General features: G+C 38.6%; 1 long non-coding RNA gene across 11 annotated transcripts in view; it reads left to right on the forward strand.

The window, feature by feature from the left end:
* The window catches only part of LOC145507395 (uncharacterized), a 721,493-nt gene that overhangs the window by 237,403 nt on the left and 463,933 nt on the right, over window positions 1–20,157 (forward strand). Inside the window, exon 2 of one of the 11 annotated variants that reach the window (XR_014054829.1) lies at window positions 418–553. The exons of the other annotated variants lie outside the window; for them this stretch is intronic. This is a non-coding gene — a long non-coding RNA (uncharacterized LOC145507395). The remainder of the gene's footprint in view (window positions 1–417; window positions 554–20,157) is intronic. 11 annotated transcript variants of the gene reach the window in all.

The following is a 20,157-nucleotide window of genomic DNA, read 5'->3' on the forward strand; positions in this document are numbered from 1 at the left end:
AAAGATAAGAGTCTTAAAATTACCTAGAGGAACTAATGCATTATCATGAAGGTGTTTTTGTCAAATTGTAAAAGACTTAAAAGGTCATATATCCTGTTCTGTTTTGATGGGAGCAGTGAGAAAGCAGGAGAACCAAGAGATCAAGACTGGGCTGACTATGTTAGGAAGAACCACCTCAGATTGACCGCTACCTGGAATCTTGATGACTTTTCATGAAATGTCTTTTAGAAATGAAACTGCCCAAAGACTAGTGTTCCTGTGAATCATATTATAGAATTGATGCAGAGAGCCCGAGCCAGAGCGCTAGGTGAGGAGAGGTGGAGATGGCAGGTGACAGACAGGCTATACTTTCTAACAACAAGCGTTTGTCCCCACCTGGGCCGCCCAGTTTTCTCAGGATCCATTTACTCTTTCCAGGGCAACTGGAAACTCTGAAGGTCAGAAGTTTGCAAGGTTGTGAGACCTGGTTCTCCTGATTTTTGGTCCCTCCCCCAGTATACTTTTTGGCTTTCTCTGAAGACGGCTGGGAGGGAGTAAACAAAGAGTTCTTGGGGTGAGTAACCAGCTGCCAGATACAATGACCAAGATGACTTTTGCTCAGACTTGTGTTGTTGTCCATAGAGCCTCTCTTTATTTTATGGTCCACTCTGGATGTTTCCTGGTTCTAGAACTACCCAGGGACTGCCTGGCTGTTTGTGTATGTGTGAGGACATGCCATTCTATTATTTCAGTCTATACAATAGTTTGTACCAACATTATTAAGTAGAAGTGACCAGACCCAAGAAACAGGAATTGGAAGGTTGAAGAGGTTAATGAGAGAGTCATAAAGAAGCTGGTGGACTCTGGGCAAACATTGCTTCACATTGAGGTTGTTTAGACATTTGGGACTTATGTGAGACCCTGGAGGGAAAAGGGAATATTACATACACAGATATTTTATTTATTGTCTTCTCCCCAAACAGCAAGTAATAAACAGATGAAACCACAGGGTTATAGAACTGTATTACCTTTTGGCTTTGACCAAGTAGAACTTTAATTTTCCAGCTGGAGATAACAGACAGCTCCTATTACTCTGAGGCAGGGGACAGGCTACTGCAAGAGCTTCCCATAAGGGGATTTGTTCTGGGCTTTAGTGGCTCCTTGGGGGAAGTGCGCAGGGGGCTGGTTGATCCCGGAAAGAGTGTCATGGATTAGAGTAATCTCCCTTCACAGCAGGCCAGTCAGATTTACGGCGATTCATGAACTGAATTTTCTGAATTCTGGTAGTAGATCAAGGTAGATCATGGTTTATTTTCCCTGCCCAGCTGCTCTTCATGCCCAGTCCCTAACTTCACATTAAAAGCTCAAAAGGCCAGTAGGTCAGTGCTGGAATCCTGCTAGCATTCATGTTCTTCAGGATCTGGGGTCAACCATTCCTGGCTGTTTGAGAAAGGACACTAACGATTATTACATATGAATAAATCAGTTAGATTAAACTATGCTACAGTTATAGACAAGCTCAAATCTCATTAGCAACAGAAGTTTATTTTTGCTTCTGTACAATCTGCGAGTCTAAGCAACTATCCAGGAAATTGTCCCCATCTGTCCGTCCATCCATCCAGGCTGTTCCAATCTTTAGGCCCCTATCATGTCAACCCATGATCTCTAAACTGTCCACCGAAAGGAAAGAGGGAAGCTGGAGAATTTGAGACTTTTTTTTTTTCATTCTGCTTGAGTCACTTACCATATGATATGATCTTGTAAACTTAAACGTGACTGAAATGTATAATCTCCCATGTGCCTAGGAAGAAAAAGATAGCTGCATATTGGCAAAAATTGGTGCCATCTACCCTAACATCCTTACCATGTGTCATACTTGTGAAAATGAATGATGTGGCTGTCTATGTTATTATCTGTGTTTCAGAGCAAACATTGGGATTCAGAAAAGTTAAGGACTTGCCAACATTTAAGACAGGTCTGCTCGACTGTCCTAGAGAGGCTGTATGTTTGTTTGATTTTTACCTTGGGTACAAAGGGTTGTTTTCATTGTATACATTATTATCATCAATCCAAACCAAATTTTAATGGTTTCATTTATGTGTTTATTCCCTTTTATTTCCTTTACTCAGGCCCAACTATTCCCTTAGGGAATTATTCAAATCTATTCATATATATGTATTTTTATATTTATATACTTTCTGAGTTCTTGTAAAATGTGTGTTCCTTTGAATGGTCTATGTGCTTTCAACCCTGGCATACCGTCTCTCAGAAAGTGCATTAATAATCTCTGGCAAGACCTTATAAGCATAGCAACAGGTAGAGGGAAATAATTATTGGGTATATGTAGTCAGTTTATACAGTCCAGGCAAAAATCCTTCATTTTCCCTGTGGTAGTCTCTGTTATGTGTGTGTGTGTGTGTGTGTGTGTTTCCCTTTTAATAATGTACCAAATTGCCCCAACCCTATGTTTTGCCTCTGCTAGTCATAGTTAACCTTAGATAAGGCGGTTAGTGGGGCTTCCCAGGTGGTGCTAGTGGTAAAGAATCCACCTGTCAATGCAGGAGACATAAGAGACATGGGTTCGATCCCTGGGTTGGGAAAATCCCTTGGAGGAGGGCATGGCAACCCACTCCAGTATTCTTGCCTGGAAAGTACCATGCACAGAGGAGCCTGGAAGGCTGTAATCCATGTGGCCACAAAGAGTCGGATATCACTGAGTACAAGGCAGTTAATGAGTGTCTCAAGGTCTCAGGTGTACCATCTATGATTTGAAGCCAAGGAGAGTTTCCCTGTACACCCAAAGGATGTCTTGATGTTTAATTACTTCAGAAAGCAATCTGAAAAGGAAATCACCAGGGTTTCCCTGGAGGCTAGAGCTTTGCAGATACAGGTATCTCCCACTTTTTGAAAGTTCTCTTTATGCCATTCTTTGCTTTTATGATGGAGCTCCATTAGTACCAGTTTTCATTAACAGAAAGAAATTCAAAGGGATTTTCACTTTTATGAAAAAAGACGAAAAAGCAAAAATAGTGTTCAGGGCTTGTTTTTCAGTGAGCTGTTATAGGCAAGATACACCCCAAGCAGAGAGTGGCACCACCAAGCTCCTTTGCCAGGAACTACATTCAGCATATCAGCATCAAGATGTCAAGCATTTTTATCTTATTTATTTATTTATATTGAAATATAGCTGATTTACAATGTTGATTCCTACTGTACATCAAAGTGATTTGGTTACATATATATATACACATACACACACATGCACGCACATACATATACACATAATCCTTTTTAAAATATTCTTTTCCATTATGTTTTATCATATGATTTATTTTAATTGGAGGATAGTTGCTTTACACTGTTGTGTTAGTTTCTGCTTCGCAACAACATGAGTCAGCTATAAGTATATACATATTGCCAAACTTTAAACTGTGTCTGTGAGCATCTGTGCTTTATCTCAGTTTCTTTTGTGCATCCCTTAGTAAGATGTGTCCTAAGGTAATTACTTTGTTTTACACCATTTCGACTTAACAAAAACTTTCATAGAAACACTCTACTTTTGGATAGTGGGGATAAGTGTGTAAACTCTTACCATCCTTAACTTCCTTGTGACAGGTTTATAGCCTGTTGGACTCACTTGGTACCTGTCACTTACCTTCCTCTTGATCCCTTACAGAGCTTTATCTGTTGTGCATCTCATGATCAAAAGGATATATAGAAAATTGAGCTCATGGGGAATGGTGCTGACAATACACTGTTTTCTCTAAGGCACAATAGATGCTAGGTTGCCTTCTACAGTAACAGGAGGTATTTTAAGAGAGGTTGAAATCTGGTCTACTTGTGGTTACTCAGTCTACACTAATTAGCCCCAACTATATTAAGAAATGTGAAGACTTTCCTTGGGAGAGAGGACCATGTCTTGATTTATCTGTCTTTTCTAACTACTGGCTTTCTTGTCCAAATTTTCTACAATGACATCCTCCATTGTTCCCAGTTAGCTCACTTTTTTTTGTCCTTAACCCTTTGTGCTACCTCATTTTTGTATGTTTGTTTATTATTTACTGTCTCCATCTCACTCAACAACATAGACAACTGGGATATAAGCTTCACGAGAGCAGGAACTCTGTTGTATTTACTGTTCCTTTCTCAGTGCCCAGGTAGATCCAGGAATGTAGCAGGACACATTTGTTGAATGAATGGCCCGTATGTACTCTTGAACACTGCCTCTTCTGTGTATCTGTACCACAAATGTGTGTCTCTGAGCTGGGTATACAGTGATAAGAGTGTATATTAAAAAGTAACACCCAGTCCTTTGCCTTACGTTATAGTGTAGTTAGGAGACAAGGTTAAGTTGTGTGAGATGAAACGCCACAGCTCTCTTGAGTGATTCTAATTGTACTCATTGTACTGCACCTTCTAAGCTCCTCTTGAGCAGGACTTGTGGGCAGGCAGTTTTTCTTTATTCCCTTTCTTAAATTGAGACTCTTTGCTCTAACAGTTAACAGCTGTGGTATTTCACCTCCGAGTTGTCTGGCGCTCAGTTGTGTGTTAGCTTATCCATATCCATTTGGTACATCTGTCTTGGAGACTAGCTCCTTCTCAGCCTGCCCCAATTACTCTTTAACCCTGTAAAGTCGTTTTAATCTGAGATGCTCTGCAGATCAAAGTTATGTTGCATATGCCATATAAATTAATATTATGATGCTGAGACCATTCCATTTGTCTAGAGATTTTCAATGATTTACTTTTTATGGGTAAAGTTTTATTCAACTCTTAACAATGAAACATAAAAGTGTTACAATTGTAATGAAACCTGTAAAAGCACAGAGGGTAGTCTCTGGTAAAATATTCCTAAGGAGGATGATGATACCTCTGAGGACAAATTGAGGAAAGCTTTGGTTAATCATTCACAAAGGTCCCCTCAGTATATTTAGGATGATCCCAGACCAGGGCCCTGAACTAGTCTTGTTTATAACTGGCTCAAAGCCTCTAATCAACATCAAAATTAGAAACTCCAAGTATTTACAGAATCTGAAAAGTGTTCTCAAAGAAAGGTGAACTTATTTTTAACCCTTCTGGAGCAGATTGGCTACAGTAAGGCATCGATGGCAGGATTATATTCGAATCATTTTAGGAGAATTTTTATTTAAGAAACCATTTTTAAAGGGATAGCTGTAGGAAAATCATATGTGATGATGCAGTACCTTGAAGCTAGCAACAGAGGGGCTTCAGTACCACCCCTCTGCAGGAGTTGGGGGAACAAGTGCTTTCTGGAGCCCTGGGACAAACAAGGATTCTGGAGGGCTTCTGACTATAGCTGAGATCTCTAGAAACACAGTCTATAGCAGCCTATAGCAACCCTTCAGGAGGGAAACTGGGGGAATTCTTTCCTCCCTCTGTTCTTTCCTCATTGCTCCTGTTTGGCCAGACTCAACTGGAAGCCACAGGACAAGGGGACTCAGGTAATCTATGCAGGTTAGACTTGTGGGGAACAGAGCTGTGGGTACATAATCAAGATTGGATCATCATGGGAACAGCAAGGGTGGAAAGGCTTGCTTTATAGGAAGAATAGGCATGGGGAAAAGGTCAATGCCAGGATTTTGGCCATCATAGCAGTGGAGATGATAGCTCTCAGCTCAAGTACTGTGAAAATCCTGGCGATGCACAAGTCCACTGGAAGCTCTTCTTAAGCAAAAACCAATTATATGTTTTTTCCTTCCTTGTTGGTTTTCTGAAAGTGTCAGGGCATGGCAGAAGGAAGGGAAGGGGAAAGAGAAGTAGGAGTCCTGGAAAGTTGGGCTCCAAACCTAAGGAGAAGGCTTTTGATATTGTAATAATTATTGGTGTATAAATGTCACCATTAAAGATTTTACCTCTTTTACTTTCCCTTTAGACTTTAGGATTTCAAAGCTTTATTTTGTAATTTAGGGTAAAAGCGGGAAATGTTTCAGGATCATGGCAGGTTTGCGCGTGTAGTCTTCATCAGCCTCTCCTGAAAAGCTGTGCTCGTCTTGCCAGTCTCTCAGAAAGGATTTAGAGTGATGAGAATCAGCAGAAGTGGCTGAGACTAGCCTTGACAAAGAAAGTGGTTTGGGACCAGAGAACTGATGCTGAAGCTGAAACTCCAATACTTTGCCACCTGATGTGAAGAACTGACTCGTTTGGAAAGATCCTGATGCTGGGAAAGATTGAAGGCAGGAAGAGAAGGGGATGGCAGAGGATGAGATGGTTGGATGACATCACCGACTCGATGGACATGAGTTTGGGTAACTCCTGGAGTTGGCGATGGACAGGAGGGCCTGGCATGCTGCGGTCCATGGGATCACAAAGAGTTGGACACAGTCGTCTGAACTGAAGTTTGAACCATAAAGCTGTAGTTTTTCAACCTTTCTTTTTTTTTTTTTTGCCACACATAGTTGATTTTGCCTTGTATGCTTAACTGCCCAGGTTTATCTCTTCACTGTTTTTCTATCTTAAGAATGCCGTCTGACAAAGGTACTTAAGGATTCTTAGTTAAGAAATTTGTTGATGAATGCTGAGTTAATCATACCCTTCCATTCATGGTAAGTTTTTATTGGTCCACATAAGATTATTTATTTATTTATTCACTCCCTCCTACCCTATTTCCTTCTCCATGCCCATAGGTAGCTGTTCTAATGTGCATCTTTTTGTTGGATGCACTCTTAAAATGTAAATTATTACTTTGTACACATGTATTTTAAACTTACATAAATGGTATTATGTTGTATATGTAGCTGCACTGCATTTTCAGATCCATCCATATTATTATATGTATATAAATACTATTGCTTCTAACTTATTGCATGAAATGCATTCATCTGGGCAAAGAATATCATGCTAATGATATTAGCCCCTTAATAAATAAATATCATATTACAGTTTGCCTATCCACTGTCCCATTGATGGGCACTTGGATGACTTTCAATTGCTTACCATCTCAAACCACGCTTTCCTGAATGATCTTGCACAGAGATCATTCTACTATTCTATAATTAAATGATTATAACCATTAATTTATGGCTTTCTGATTGCTACAATTTTGAGCATGCCTTCATATATTTGGTGGTCACTTAGGTTTTCCTCTCTGAGAAATGTGTATTCGTATTCTTTGCCATTTGCAAATTAATCTTTCTGTGTGTGTGTATGTTTGTGTGTATTTTAATGTTGACTTGCAGAAGTTCCTTATCTATTCCAGATGGAATTTTTTGGAGGGGTTTGAATTGTTGTATATATATTCTCCTGATCTGTTATCTCATTATTACCCTTTGTTGTATAGAAAAATATTTAATTTCATGTAAGACTTTTTTTGGTCATGATTTGTGCTTTGTAAGTTTTAAGAAATCTTTCTTTACAGTTAGTCTGCATAGATATTCTCCTACAGTTTTTTCTTAACTTTTATAAAGATTCTGTTTATATTGAAATCTTTAATCCATCTACTTTCCAGTTCTATATGAGATATTAATTAGAGATCCAGTTCTAATTTTCTCTATGTAATGAGTTAGTCACTCAAATCTCATTCAATAAGAAAGCATTCTTTCTACTTTCATTTGGGTTGCCATCTTGAGCACACATTAAGTTCTCACACATGCATGGCTCCTGTCTCTCAACTACCATTGTTCTTCATGGAATGATGCGTTCCATTGTCCATATTTTGTTCTTGTGCCAGTATCACCCTGTTTTTATTGTTATGGTTTTATAACTACTTTTACTATCTGATAGAATAACTTTCTCCTTGTCTTCTTTTTCTCAGGGTTGCCTTAAATATTTGTGCACCTTTAACTTTTCATATAAGATTTCAAATGTTTATAGAGCTTCTCAAAATTCCAGCTGATATTTTGAATGAGATTATATTGAATTTATAGATTAATATGGGGGAGAACTGACATCTTTATGAATTAAAATTCTATGGATTTTTATTATTGATCTTGTAACCTCTAAACTTGCTGAGTTCTTTTTCATCTGTCTGCAAATAGTGAGTTTTTATCTCTTTTTCAGAAGATCTTATTTCTATTATTTCTTCATTTTATCCCTTATTGTGTTGGCTAGGACTTCTAGTGTTATGTTAAGTTGTAGTGCTAATGGAGACTTCCTTATTTTGCTCCCAGATTTATAGCAAAAATACTTAAAATTCTCTATTAAATGGAATGTTGCTATAGGTTATTATATTACTGTTAAAAAGTTGAAATTGGCTGGATTCCTTTTTGATAAGAATATTTTAAAGAATCTCATCATAATGGAGATCAAATACTATTTCTACATCAATTGAGAGAATCATATTTTTATGTTGAAGTTTATTACTGCTGTGAATTACATTTATAGACTTCTTTGGGTTTTTTCTTCTTTCCAGTTTTATCAAGATATAATTGACATACAGCACTATGTAAGTTTCAGGTAAATGCATAACGATTTGATTTACATGTGTTCATGGAAGTCAAATCATTACCCATTATTATGTGAAATGATTAGCATAATGATGGGTACCTAAGGAGCATCTATCATCTCATGTAGACACAAAATAAAGAAAAAGAAAACATACTTTTTCCTTGTGAAGGGAAATCTTAAGATTTGCTCTCTTACTTTCTTATGTAACACAGCAGTGTTACATTTATCATGTTGTACATTATATCCCTGATACTTATTTATCTAACTGAAAGTTTGTACCTTTTGACTACCTTTGTCAAGTCTCCCTCCCTGACTTATGACTTGGCGATTTGATATTTCTATATGTTACTTTTTTCTGATTATATACATTTCTCTGATTTTTGAAACCACTGTTTCAATACTGAAATGACCTATACATAATCATTTTCTTTATTTCTTATGCAAAATTAAAAATAACAGTTGAGAGAATAGTATAACCACCTCCTATATACCCACCACCAAACTTCAGTAATTATTTACTCATAGTCTATGCCCTGTCTTCACATCCCTCAAACTGATCATTTCAAGCAAATTCCAGACATTTTATTATTTCATTAAAATATTTCTCAAAGAAAAGATCTTTAAAACTGCATAATCACTGTGTCATCATAATGCATTTATGTTTAATCATTTTGCTAAAATTTTAGATTTTTCTTCTACATTTCATATTAACTCTAATTTCTTACTATCTTAATTTAGTTTTAAAGAAAATATTGATTATTATTGCCTCATGAAATTATCCTGGTGATTTTTGCTTTTCCTCTTCCTCTTGAAAAATTGGTACAATTTAGAAAATAGCTAATTCTTATAATTTTGGCAGAATTCATCTCTAAAACAATCTGAATATGGGAAGTATAATTTTTATTGAAAGGGAGGTTTTTAGCTTCAACTTTGCCTTTTAAAAGTATTTGCCTATTTCTTTTCTCTTTTTCTTCTTGAACTAATTTTGGCATGTCACATTTTCTATTTCTTCTAGGTCTCAAGGTTATTAATATGTAGTTGCTCACAATATCATTTAAATCTGTTGTATTTGTAGTTATTTGCTATTTCCTCCTTATTTATTTGTATAGTTCCTTTTTCTCTTTAATCTGTTTTACTGGTCTCTTTCCTGTGATCTTTTCAAAGAGCCAGTTTGAACAATGAACAATATACATTACCAAGATGCTAAAAATTCATTGAAGTATAGCGGATGTACAGTATTACGTTAGGTTCAGGTATACAACATATTGGTTTGACACCTAAATCCAATGCAAAATGATCACCTTAAGTCTAGTAAACATTTGTCACCATGCAAAGTTATTGCTGCTGCTAAGTCGCTTCAGTCGTGTCTGACTCTGTGCGACCCCATACATGGCAGCCCACCAGGCTCTGCCGTCCCTGGGATTCTCCAGGCAAGAATACTGGAGTGGGTTGCCATTTCCTTCTCCATTGCATGAAAGGGAAAAGTGAAAGTGAAGTCGCTCAGTCGTGTCCGACTCTTAGCGACCCCATGGACTGCAGTCTACCAGGCTCCTCCATCCATGGGATTTTCCAGGCAAAAGTACTGGAGTGGGGTGACATTGCCATCTCCAAAAGTTCTTGCAGTATTGTTTATATGTTCCTTATGCTGTATATTACCTGCCCATGTATCTCTTAATTCTTTTCACCTATTTCACCCAATTCTTGCCCCTTCTCTCACCCAGTTGCAACTACCAGCCTGTTCTCTATATCTATGAATATGTTTTGCTTTATTTGCTTATTTGATTTGGTTTTTTAGATTCCATGTATAACTGAAATCATATAGTATTTGTCTTATCTATCTGACTTATTTCACTTAGCATAATACTGTTTGGATTTGTCCAAGATGTCCCAAATGACAAGCTTTCATTTTTAATGGCTGAGTAATATTCCATTCTGTTTAGGTACATACATCTTCTTTATCCACTTGTCTATTGATGGACAGTTTCCACAATATGGATATTATAAATGCTGCAATAAGCATAGGGATGCATATGTATGAATTATTTTTGTTTTCTTTGGGTAAATACTCAGAAGTGGAATTTCTGGATTGTATGGTAGCTCTTGTTTTAATTTTTTGAAGAAACTCAATAGGGTTTTCAATAGTGGCTCTTCCAATTTGCATTACCATTAGCAATGCATAATGGTTCCCTTTTCTCCACATCTTCACCAACACCTGTTATTTATTGTCTTTTTGATAATAGTCATTCTAAGAGGTTTTAGGCACTATATCATTGTGGTTTTGATTTGTGTTTCCCTGATGATTAGCACTGGGGAGCATCTTTTCATTTGCCTCTGTTGGCCCTCCATATCTCTTCTTAAAAAATACAAGTTCTCAAGTCTTCTTGTTTTAATTGGATTCCTTTTTTTATACTGAGTTGTTTGAGTTCTTTATTTTGCACATTAACCTCTTATCTGATGTGTCATTGGCAAATATCTTCTATTAAGTAGGTTGTCTTTTCATTTTATTGATGGTTTCTTTTCACTGTGCAAAAGGCTTTTAGGTTGTCCCATTTGTTTATTTTTGTTTTGTTGTCCTGTCCTGCTTGAAGAGACAAATCCAAAAAAAAAATATACTGTTAAGATTGATAAAAAGTTCACTGCCTTTTTCTTCTAGAAGTTCTATGGAGTCAAGTCTATAATATATAATAAGTTTTGAGTTTGTTTTTGTATATGGTATAAGAAAGTTTTCCAGTTTCCTTCAGGCTGTCTTTTATCCATTGTATATTGTTGCTCCTGTGTCAGATTAATTGACCATATGTGCATGGGTTTGTTTCTGGACTCTATATTCTGTTACATTGATCTGTTTTTGTGCCAGTAATATATTGCTCTGAAAATTATAGCCCTGTAGTATGATTTGAAATCAAGAATGTGATATTGTCAGCTTCGTTCTTTCTCAAGATTGCTTTGCCTATTTGGTCTTTTGTGATTCCTTGCAAACTATAGGAATATTTCTTCTAGTTCTTGGTATGCTTGTGTTACTTTCTATTTTTTGTGTATCTATTACAGATTTTTGATTTGTGGTTACTATGGATTCCATATAAGCTTGCCAGTTGGTGCTAGTGGTAAAGAGCCCATCTGCCAATTCAGGAGATATAAGAGACGCTGGTTCGTTCCCTGGGTCAGGAAGATCCCCTGGAGGAGGAAATGGCAATCCATTCCAGTATTCTTGCCTAGAGTCCTGTGGACAGAGGAGCCTGGAGGGCTACAGTCCATGGGGTTGCAGAGAGTTGAACATGACTGAAGTGACTGAGCACATGTGGGATTTATATATGTTGACCTATAACAATATCTATTTGTTTTAGGACATAGTAGTCATTTAATTTCAAGCACATTCTAAAAGGCCTATCTCTGTTTAAGTTCTCATTCAGTTCCTCCATTCTGGAGTTTGGTGAGCACTTTTATGAACATTGCTTTGAACTCTTCATCTGGAAGATTGCTTATCTCTGTTTCATTTAGTTCTTTTTCTGTACTTTGTCTTGTGTGAGAAATAGATTTAAGGGACTAGATCTGATAGACAGAGTGCCTGATGAACTATGGATGGAGATTTGTGACATTGTACAGGAGACAGGGATCAAGACAATCCCCCCAAAAAGAAATGCAAAATAGCAAAATGGCTGTCTGAGGAGGCCTGACAAATAGCTCTGAAAAGAAAGGAAACAAAAAGCAAAGGAGAAAAGGACAGATATACCCATTTGAATGCAGAGTTCCAAAGAATAGCAAGGAGAGATAAGAAAGCCTTCCTCAGTGATCAGTGCAAAGAAATAGAGGAAAACAGTAGAATGGGAAAGACAAGAGATCTCGTCAAGAAAATTAGAGATACCAAGGGAACATTTCATGCAAAGATGGGCTCAGTAAAGGCCAGAAATGCTATGGACTTACCAGAAGCAGACGATATTAAGAAGAGGTGGAAAGAACACACTGAAGAACTATACGAAAAAGATCTTCTCGACCCAGATAATCACAGTGGTGTGATCACTCACCTAGAGCCAGACATCCTGGAATGTGAAGTCAAGGTGGGCCTTAGGAAGCATCACTACGAACAAAGCTAGTGGAGGTGATGGAATTCCAGTTGAGCTATTTCAAATCCTGAAAGATGATGCTGTGAAAGTGCTGCACTCAATATGCCAGCAAATTTGGAAAACTCAGCAGTGGCCACAGGACTGGAAAAGGTCAGTATTCATTCCAATCCCAAAGAAAGGCAATGCCAAAGAATGTTCAAACTACTACACAATTACACTCATCTCACACGCTAGCAAAGTAATACTCAAACTTCTCCAAGCCCGGCTTCAACAATACATGAATTGTGAACTTCTAGATGTTCAAGCTGGATTTAGAAACGGCAGAGGAACCAGAGATCAAATTGCCAACAGCTGCTGGATCATTGAAAAGCAAGAGAGTTCCAGAAAAACATCTATTTTTGCTTTATTGACTATGCCAAAGCCTTTGACTGTGTGGATCACAATAAACTGTGGAAAATTCTGAAATAGATGAGAATGCCAGACCATCTGACCTGCCTCTTGAGAAAGCTGTATGCAGGTCAGGAAGCAACAGTTAGAACTGGACATGGAACAACAGACTGGTTCCAAATAGGAAAAGGAGTATGTCAACACTGTATATTGTCACCCTGCTTATTTAACTTATATGCAGAGTACATCATGCAAAATGCTGGGCTGGATGAAGCACAAGTGGAATCAAGATTGCTGGGAGAAATATCAATAACCTCAGCTGATACCACCCTTATAGCAGGAAGTGAAGAAGAACTAAAGAGCCTCTTGATGAAAGTGAAAGAGGAGAATGAGAAAGTTGGCTTAAAGCTTAACATTCAGAAAACTAAGATCATGGCATCCAGTCCCATCACTTCGTGGCAAATACTTCTCCCATCTGTGGACTGCTGAGATGAGGGTGTGAAACTAGCCAGACTGCAACTGCCCTCCTCTCTGTTTCAATGTGGACTTTCTTTTTTACTTTTAGATGTGAAAATCTTTTCTTCTAGTCTGTAAGTCATTCTCAGAGATGGTTGCTCCATGTGTAGTAGCTTTGGTGTGTCCATGAGAATAGAGAAGCCAAGATCTTTCTGCTCTGTCCTTTTGTCTTCCTCCCTGATATATTGAGCTATGTTTGTTTTGTCTATCTCTTGAAGCATGCCTACTTTTTTTTTTCTTATTTGAATATCCTGCAAGAGTGTTTAAGTGGGTGATTTTTGCATGTGAAATCTGAAGTCTTATATAGTTGTAAAGGTTTTTGTTGTGCCCTCATATTTGAATGATAACTTTCTAGATTTGAAAGTGTTTTCCTTTCAGTGCTTGAAAATTATACTCTATCTTCATAAAATATTTCATTTTCATCTGTTTTCAGTGTTCTTGAAAATTTTAGTATTAGCCTGATTTTGGGTATTTAAAATGATTTTTACCTTCCATTTAATATATTTTTCTTTTCTTTAATATTCTTTAATTTTAATATAATGTGACCAAGTATGGGTTTTTTTTTCCTTATCTGTTCTATTTGGTTCTCTAAGAGTCTTTTCATTCTGAAGAATTCTATCATTCATGAAACCTGGAATATTTATCTTCATTATTTCTGTAAGTAGTTTCTCCTTTCCATTTCTCCACCCTGTTCCTTTGAGATCCTATTATCCTTCATATCTCTCAGCTTTAAATTTTTTCTCTATAATTACTGCCTGTTCTTGAACAATATTTATATGGACCTTTGTAAAGTCTTTATTGAACTTGTTACAATATTGTTTCTGTTTTATGTATTGATTTTTTGACCATGAGACGTGTTGGATCTTAGTTCTCTGACCAGGAATCAAACCCACACCCTCTGCATTGAAAGGCGAAGTTTTAACCTCTGAATCTCCAGGGAAGTCCCACTACTCTTTCCTATTGCTTTTAGGAAATATTGCTCATTTTGATCCTCCAATTCAGTATTTCTTTCTTTAGCTCAATTCCATCCTATTATTTTTTTCATTTCAGCTATATGTTTTGCATCATATCTTTCTTGGTTGCTTTTAAGATTTCCCACTCTTGCTTTATTGATAGCTCCCCACATCTCCTTAAGCATAGTTATAGTAATGTTGTGGTCTTCTATTTGTTCAAAAGATTCTGCTTCAGACAGTGTAAACTGTCTGTTTTTGTCTTTCTTTACTGGATCTTAGCTATTCAGCTTTGTAAGCTCATGCTCTACTGCAGATATCAGCTATGTTTGTTGGGAAAGGCCAAATATTAGATTCTAGTCTCCATCTAGTTAGACATGTTTAAAATAATGAGATATGTTGAGCCCCAGGGCATAATACCATAGGAGCCATAACGCACTTTGTGTCATTCCCTTTCACTGACTCTCCCCTGGGCAGAGTTTCTCCTCTAAAATGAATTACTGGGGAGAAGCAGCACCGAGCTGAGTCAGTCTCCACTCCGCAGTTGGTAATTCTTGCAGGCATGGGGGTTTGGAGGAGGAATGGGGACCCGGATAGTGAAGGGCAGGGCTGCTGCTCATAATTAAGCAGGTAGCCCCCGCTATAGGAGGCTTCCCTGGTGGCTCAGACGGTTAACTGTCCGCCTGCAATGTGGGAGACACGGGTTCGGGAAGATCCTCTGGAGAAGGGAAATGGCAGCCCACCCCAGTACCCTTGCCTGGAAAATCCCACGGACAGAGGAGCCTTGTATGCTAAAGTCCATGGAGTCGCAAAGAGTCGGACATGACTGAGTGACTTCACTTTCCTACTTTCCTTTTTCCCCACTATAGGAGAGAGGGGACAGGCACTGCTATACACCTTCTCTCCCAAGCTGTTTGCCCTGCTATGAGGCCTGCCCATCTGGAGGCAGGAGTGCCTTTTCCTAATGTACACAGTGTTACCACATGTTCTGTCAGTGGCCTTTCAAGAGTTCCTGGTCAGCTGCCCCTGCTTTCAGCCTCTCCTCACCCCAGTATCCACCTGCACTTCCTTGACTTTACTGCCAACACCGGTGATCTGCAATGTAAAAGGATTTTTGCAGGGAAGTAGTTGGTGAAAATTGTCTCTAAACAATGAAGGGTGGAAGTCAAGAGTGGTAGTAAAAAGCTTTTCCCCAATATACCTTCTCACTGCTACCTCTCATAGCCTTTTGTCTTTAATTGTAATACTCCCCACATATATAGTTCACATGAGCTTCCCAGGTGGTTCTGGTGGTAAAGAACCCGCCTGCTAATGCAGGAGACAAAAGAGATGTGGGTTCAATCCCTGAGTTGGGAAGATCCCCTGGAGGAGGACATGGCAACCCACTCCAATATTCTTGCTTGGAGAATCCCATGGATAGAGAAGCCTGGCAGGCTACAGTTCATAGGGTTGCAAAGAGTCAGACACAATTGAGGTGACTTAGCACGCACACACACACCAGTTCAAAACACCCTTCAGCCTCCTATGAGAGTTACATGCTTTTTATTAGCTCCAAAGATTCAAATTTCCCTCCTACTTCTTCATATACTCCAGGACTGAATTTGAAGGAGGAGTCAACAGGTACTAACTCTTCATTTTCATTAGATCTAGAAGCTTAAATGTATATCTTTCAACATACTACTTTTCTTGACTTCTATTTTGGAAATAATTGTTTTGACCTATTTCTTGAAGACCTTTAAGGCAAATGAAAGAGAACTTGGATGTCCCCAAATGAGGGTTGGTTGCTACATTATCAGAGTTCTCCAAAGAGCTAGAAGTAGATATTTATAGAAAAAGGTTTATTGTGAGGAATTGGCTCATGCGATTATGGAGGCTGAGAAATCCTACCATCTGCTGTTTGCAAGCTAGAGACCCAGGAAACTTGGGGTGTAATTCCTATTTAAGCCTGATACCCTGACAACTGACGGAACCAATGTGTAAACCCCAGTGCAGGGACAGGAAAAGACTGATGTCTCAGCTTAAGCAAGCAAACAGGAAGGAAAAGGAGTAAATTCCTCCTCCTCTCACCTTTTTGTTTTACCCAGACCCTGAACAGGTTGGATAAAGCCCACCCTCACCAAGGAGGGCCATTTACTTTACTGAGCCCATCAACTCAAATCCTAATCTCATCCAGAGTCACACTCACAGACACACCCAGAAATAATATTCAATTTGGGTGCTCCTTGGTTCAATCAAATTTACACATAAAATTAATCACCATAGTTGGGCATCAGGTAAAGAAGAAAAGATAGCACTGCCCAGAAGACAAGACTCAGAAGACCATGACCGCATCCTTATTCAATCAGTTACCCTCTCTATCCTCAAGTTTCCTTGCCTGTAAATTGGGAATAAGAATAAATGTCCTGTTTTCATCCCATGGTTATTTTGCTGCTCAATAGGATAATATCTGTGGAAGACAGTCTGCACTACCGAGGGAAAGCCCCACTATTTAGCATGAACCAAAGAGCATTTGAAATGATATTAACTCACAGGGGACAGGATGTTCTTTGGCTGGGAAGGTGGTAATCCCTCCCCTCTGCGACCTCAGTGAATTTCAGACAGATCTTCAAAGATCAGGTCTCTGCAGCCCAGAGTGGTGAAAATAGTCCAAGTTCTCTGACCTCTCTAAGCTGGGGAAGGTTGGCATCAAGGACAAAAGCTTTCAATTGCATTGATCATGACCTGGACAGGTTCCAAGTGGGTAATTACTTTATGCTTACTTACAATTTCCCCTTCAGCTTCAAAGGGCTAGAGCATCCCTCATTTCCTAGACTAGCTGGGCTGTTCAGTGTTGCTAGGCATATGTTGAACAGCTGCCCCGTCACCCACCTCAGCAGCCACCATATTTTAGTAATGAAGTCAGGGCTCAAATTGGGCAAGATGGTAACACATTTCTTTGATTAGTGTGTAGGACAAATGTGGCCTCTCTTTGAACAGAAGGGGAGGGCATTTGACTATGTTTTTTTCCTCACTTGCATCAGAAGCAGGAATAAACTGAGCAACTTCTCTATGAGCCAGCTTTGAGAGGTTCTCTGACATGAATCTTATTAAGAAAAATAGATTAATTTTATTGTCATCAATAACTACATCAGTTACTCTTCAATTATGAAAAATACATGCTCCTGAAAAGTAGGATGGTGGCAAAATTTCATCTAAGGAACTGCGCCCTGTGAACATCTTGTGTTTTAAAACTGAGAGTGTTTATGGGCAAAGAAATAAGTCCAGTCTGTAGGGTGAAGGCAGGATCTAGGCAATGAGGGATTTCACGTAACTGCAGATGAGAAACTTGAGTGTTCTTTGATGGGCTGATCCATTTGCCTCTCTCCCACCCTTCATTTTTCCCATTGGCTAATTAGCATAGTGATTTGGGTCTAGGCACTTAACTTTTCTGAGCAGCAGGTACTTTTATCCACAAAATGGGGGTAATAATGGTGCCTGTCTCCTCGAACTCTTGTAAGGAACAAAGGAGGTAATATACTTGGCACATGGAAAGAGCTCAATAATTGTTAGTCATTATCACTATTGTTGTTATTATCTCTCAGGTCTTAGTTTAAATATCCCTTTTTTGTTGTTACCAATAATTTCCATCCCTATTTTAAGACTAGGTTAGATGAATGACTTTGCGCTTCCATAGAACAGCTTACAACAGTATTGTAAAGTAATTAGCCTCCAATTAAAATAAATAAATAAATTTTTAAAAAAAGGAAACACCATTTTTTAAGTACATACCAGGTTTTCTACACTATTTGAGTTGTTTTCAATGTATGTATTATTACCCCGCTTTACAAATAAAGAAATTTAGAGAATTCATGTAGCTCACAAAGGGTGAGATTTGAACGTAGATATTTATACTCCAAAGTTCATATTCTTCATGATGACGCATCATGTTTTATGGTGATTATTCATGTAATTTTCCTTGCTAGACAGTAAACTCTGTATGTTCCCAGACCCTCAATCTTTCTGAAGCTCCCCTAATTTACACGTGGTCTCACCCTCTCCAAAACCCATTGATGCCAGCAGCTTTCTTAGCTTGTGACTCCTTGGCTTCACCTCAGCTAGAAACATCCTTCTTTGTGTTCTTGACTTTGAGTCTAATGTCTACTATTTCAGGATCAGTTACATCAATATTGCCCTTGCCCTCATCCTTCTGACCACCACACTATGTTTCATTTAGGGGTTTTGGTTGCAAGTGAGAGAAACTGTCTCTGGTAGTTGTAAGCAGAAAGGACTTACATTGGAAGAACATAAAGTGCTCAGAGAATTGATGAGATCAGGACTAGGCTTAGAAAATTCGAAGGAATCAAGGCCCTTATCAGAGCCTCTACCCATCCTAGACCCTTGTCTTATTTGTTCAGGATTCAAAGTCCTGGAGTTTGACTAGATGAGCACAAGGTCAAGTGCCCACCTCCTAGAATGGCAAGGTATGGGAGGAACCAGGATCTGGCTCCTTTCAGCTTCTATAATAGCAGATGTAGTGGAAGGCGTTGTGAATCACCTATGCTCAAGACCGCATACACACAAGTGGAAGGATATTTCCTCACAAGAAAAGATAATGAACATTTGATAACAAAAAAAATTACATTTGTCTACTGCACATTTGAATGGTTAGCTCTGGTCATCCCACCAAACTATTTCCCAGTGCCAATTTCAAAATTCAGAAAGTCTCTCCAGAATATAGCCCAGGTCCACTAATATACCGCATGATCTCACTTAAGACATTTCTTGTGCTGAATCCTTTATGTCCTCCTGATTCCTACACTATATACCACTATGGAGGCCTTCTGATCTTCAGGCTTGGCACAGGTCTTAAAAATTGGGGACAGACCAAGACTGCTTCATGGATAGTCACAGTCATCCCATCTTATTTACAGCATAATGTCCTGGCTCTGGGCAAGCATATCTCCCCAGATCACTCCTTTGAAATATCTTTCCAGGTCTGCTCTTGTGTTCCAGATCCTTGGCCATGTAAATGCATGTACCTCCCTTTCAACTCCTGCTCAGTATTTCAACTTTAATATTGACTGATTTTCATGTCTCTCATTGCTATAGCCTACAGTTCCTAGGCTATAGCAATGAGAGACATGAAAATCTATTTCTGCTTTATTGACTATGCCAAAGCCTTTGACGGTGTGGATCACAATAAACTGTGGAAAATTCTGAAAGAGATGGGAATACCAGACTATCTGACCTGTCTCTTGGGAAATCTGTATGCAGGTCAGGAAGCAACAGTTAGAACTGGACATGGAACAACAGACTAGTTCCAAATAAGAAAAGGAGTACGTCAAAGCTATATATTGTCGCCGTGCTTATTTAACTTATATGCAGAGTACATTATGAGAAATGCTGGGCTGGAAGAAACACAAGCTGGAATCAAGATTGCCGGGAGAAATATCAATAACCTCAGATATGCGGATGACACCACCCTTATGGCAGAAAGTGAAGAAGAACTAAAGAGCCTCTTGATGAAAATGAAAGAGGAGAGAGAAAAAGTTGGCTTAAAGCTCAACATTCAGAAAACTAAGATCATGGCATCTGGTCCCATCACTCCATGGGAAATAGATGGGGAAACAGTGGAAACAGTGTCAGACTTTATTTTTTTGGGCTCCAAAATCACTGCTGATGGTGATTGCAGCCATGAAATTAAAAGACACTTACTCCTTGGAAGGAAGGTTATGACCAACCTAGATAGCATATTTAAAAGCAGAGACATTACTTTGCCAACAAAAGTCCGTCTAGTCAAGGGTATGATTTTTCCAGTGGTCATATATGGTTGTGAGAGTTGGACGGTAAAGAAAGCTGAGCGCCGAAGAATTGATGCTTTTGAA

This window comes from Giraffa tippelskirchi, chromosome 5 (assembly GCF_054371585.1).
Source record: "Giraffa tippelskirchi isolate mGirTip1 chromosome 5, T2T-mGirTip1v1.2.pri, whole genome shotgun sequence".
Lineage (NCBI taxonomy): Eukaryota > Metazoa > Chordata > Mammalia > Artiodactyla > Giraffidae > Giraffa > Giraffa tippelskirchi.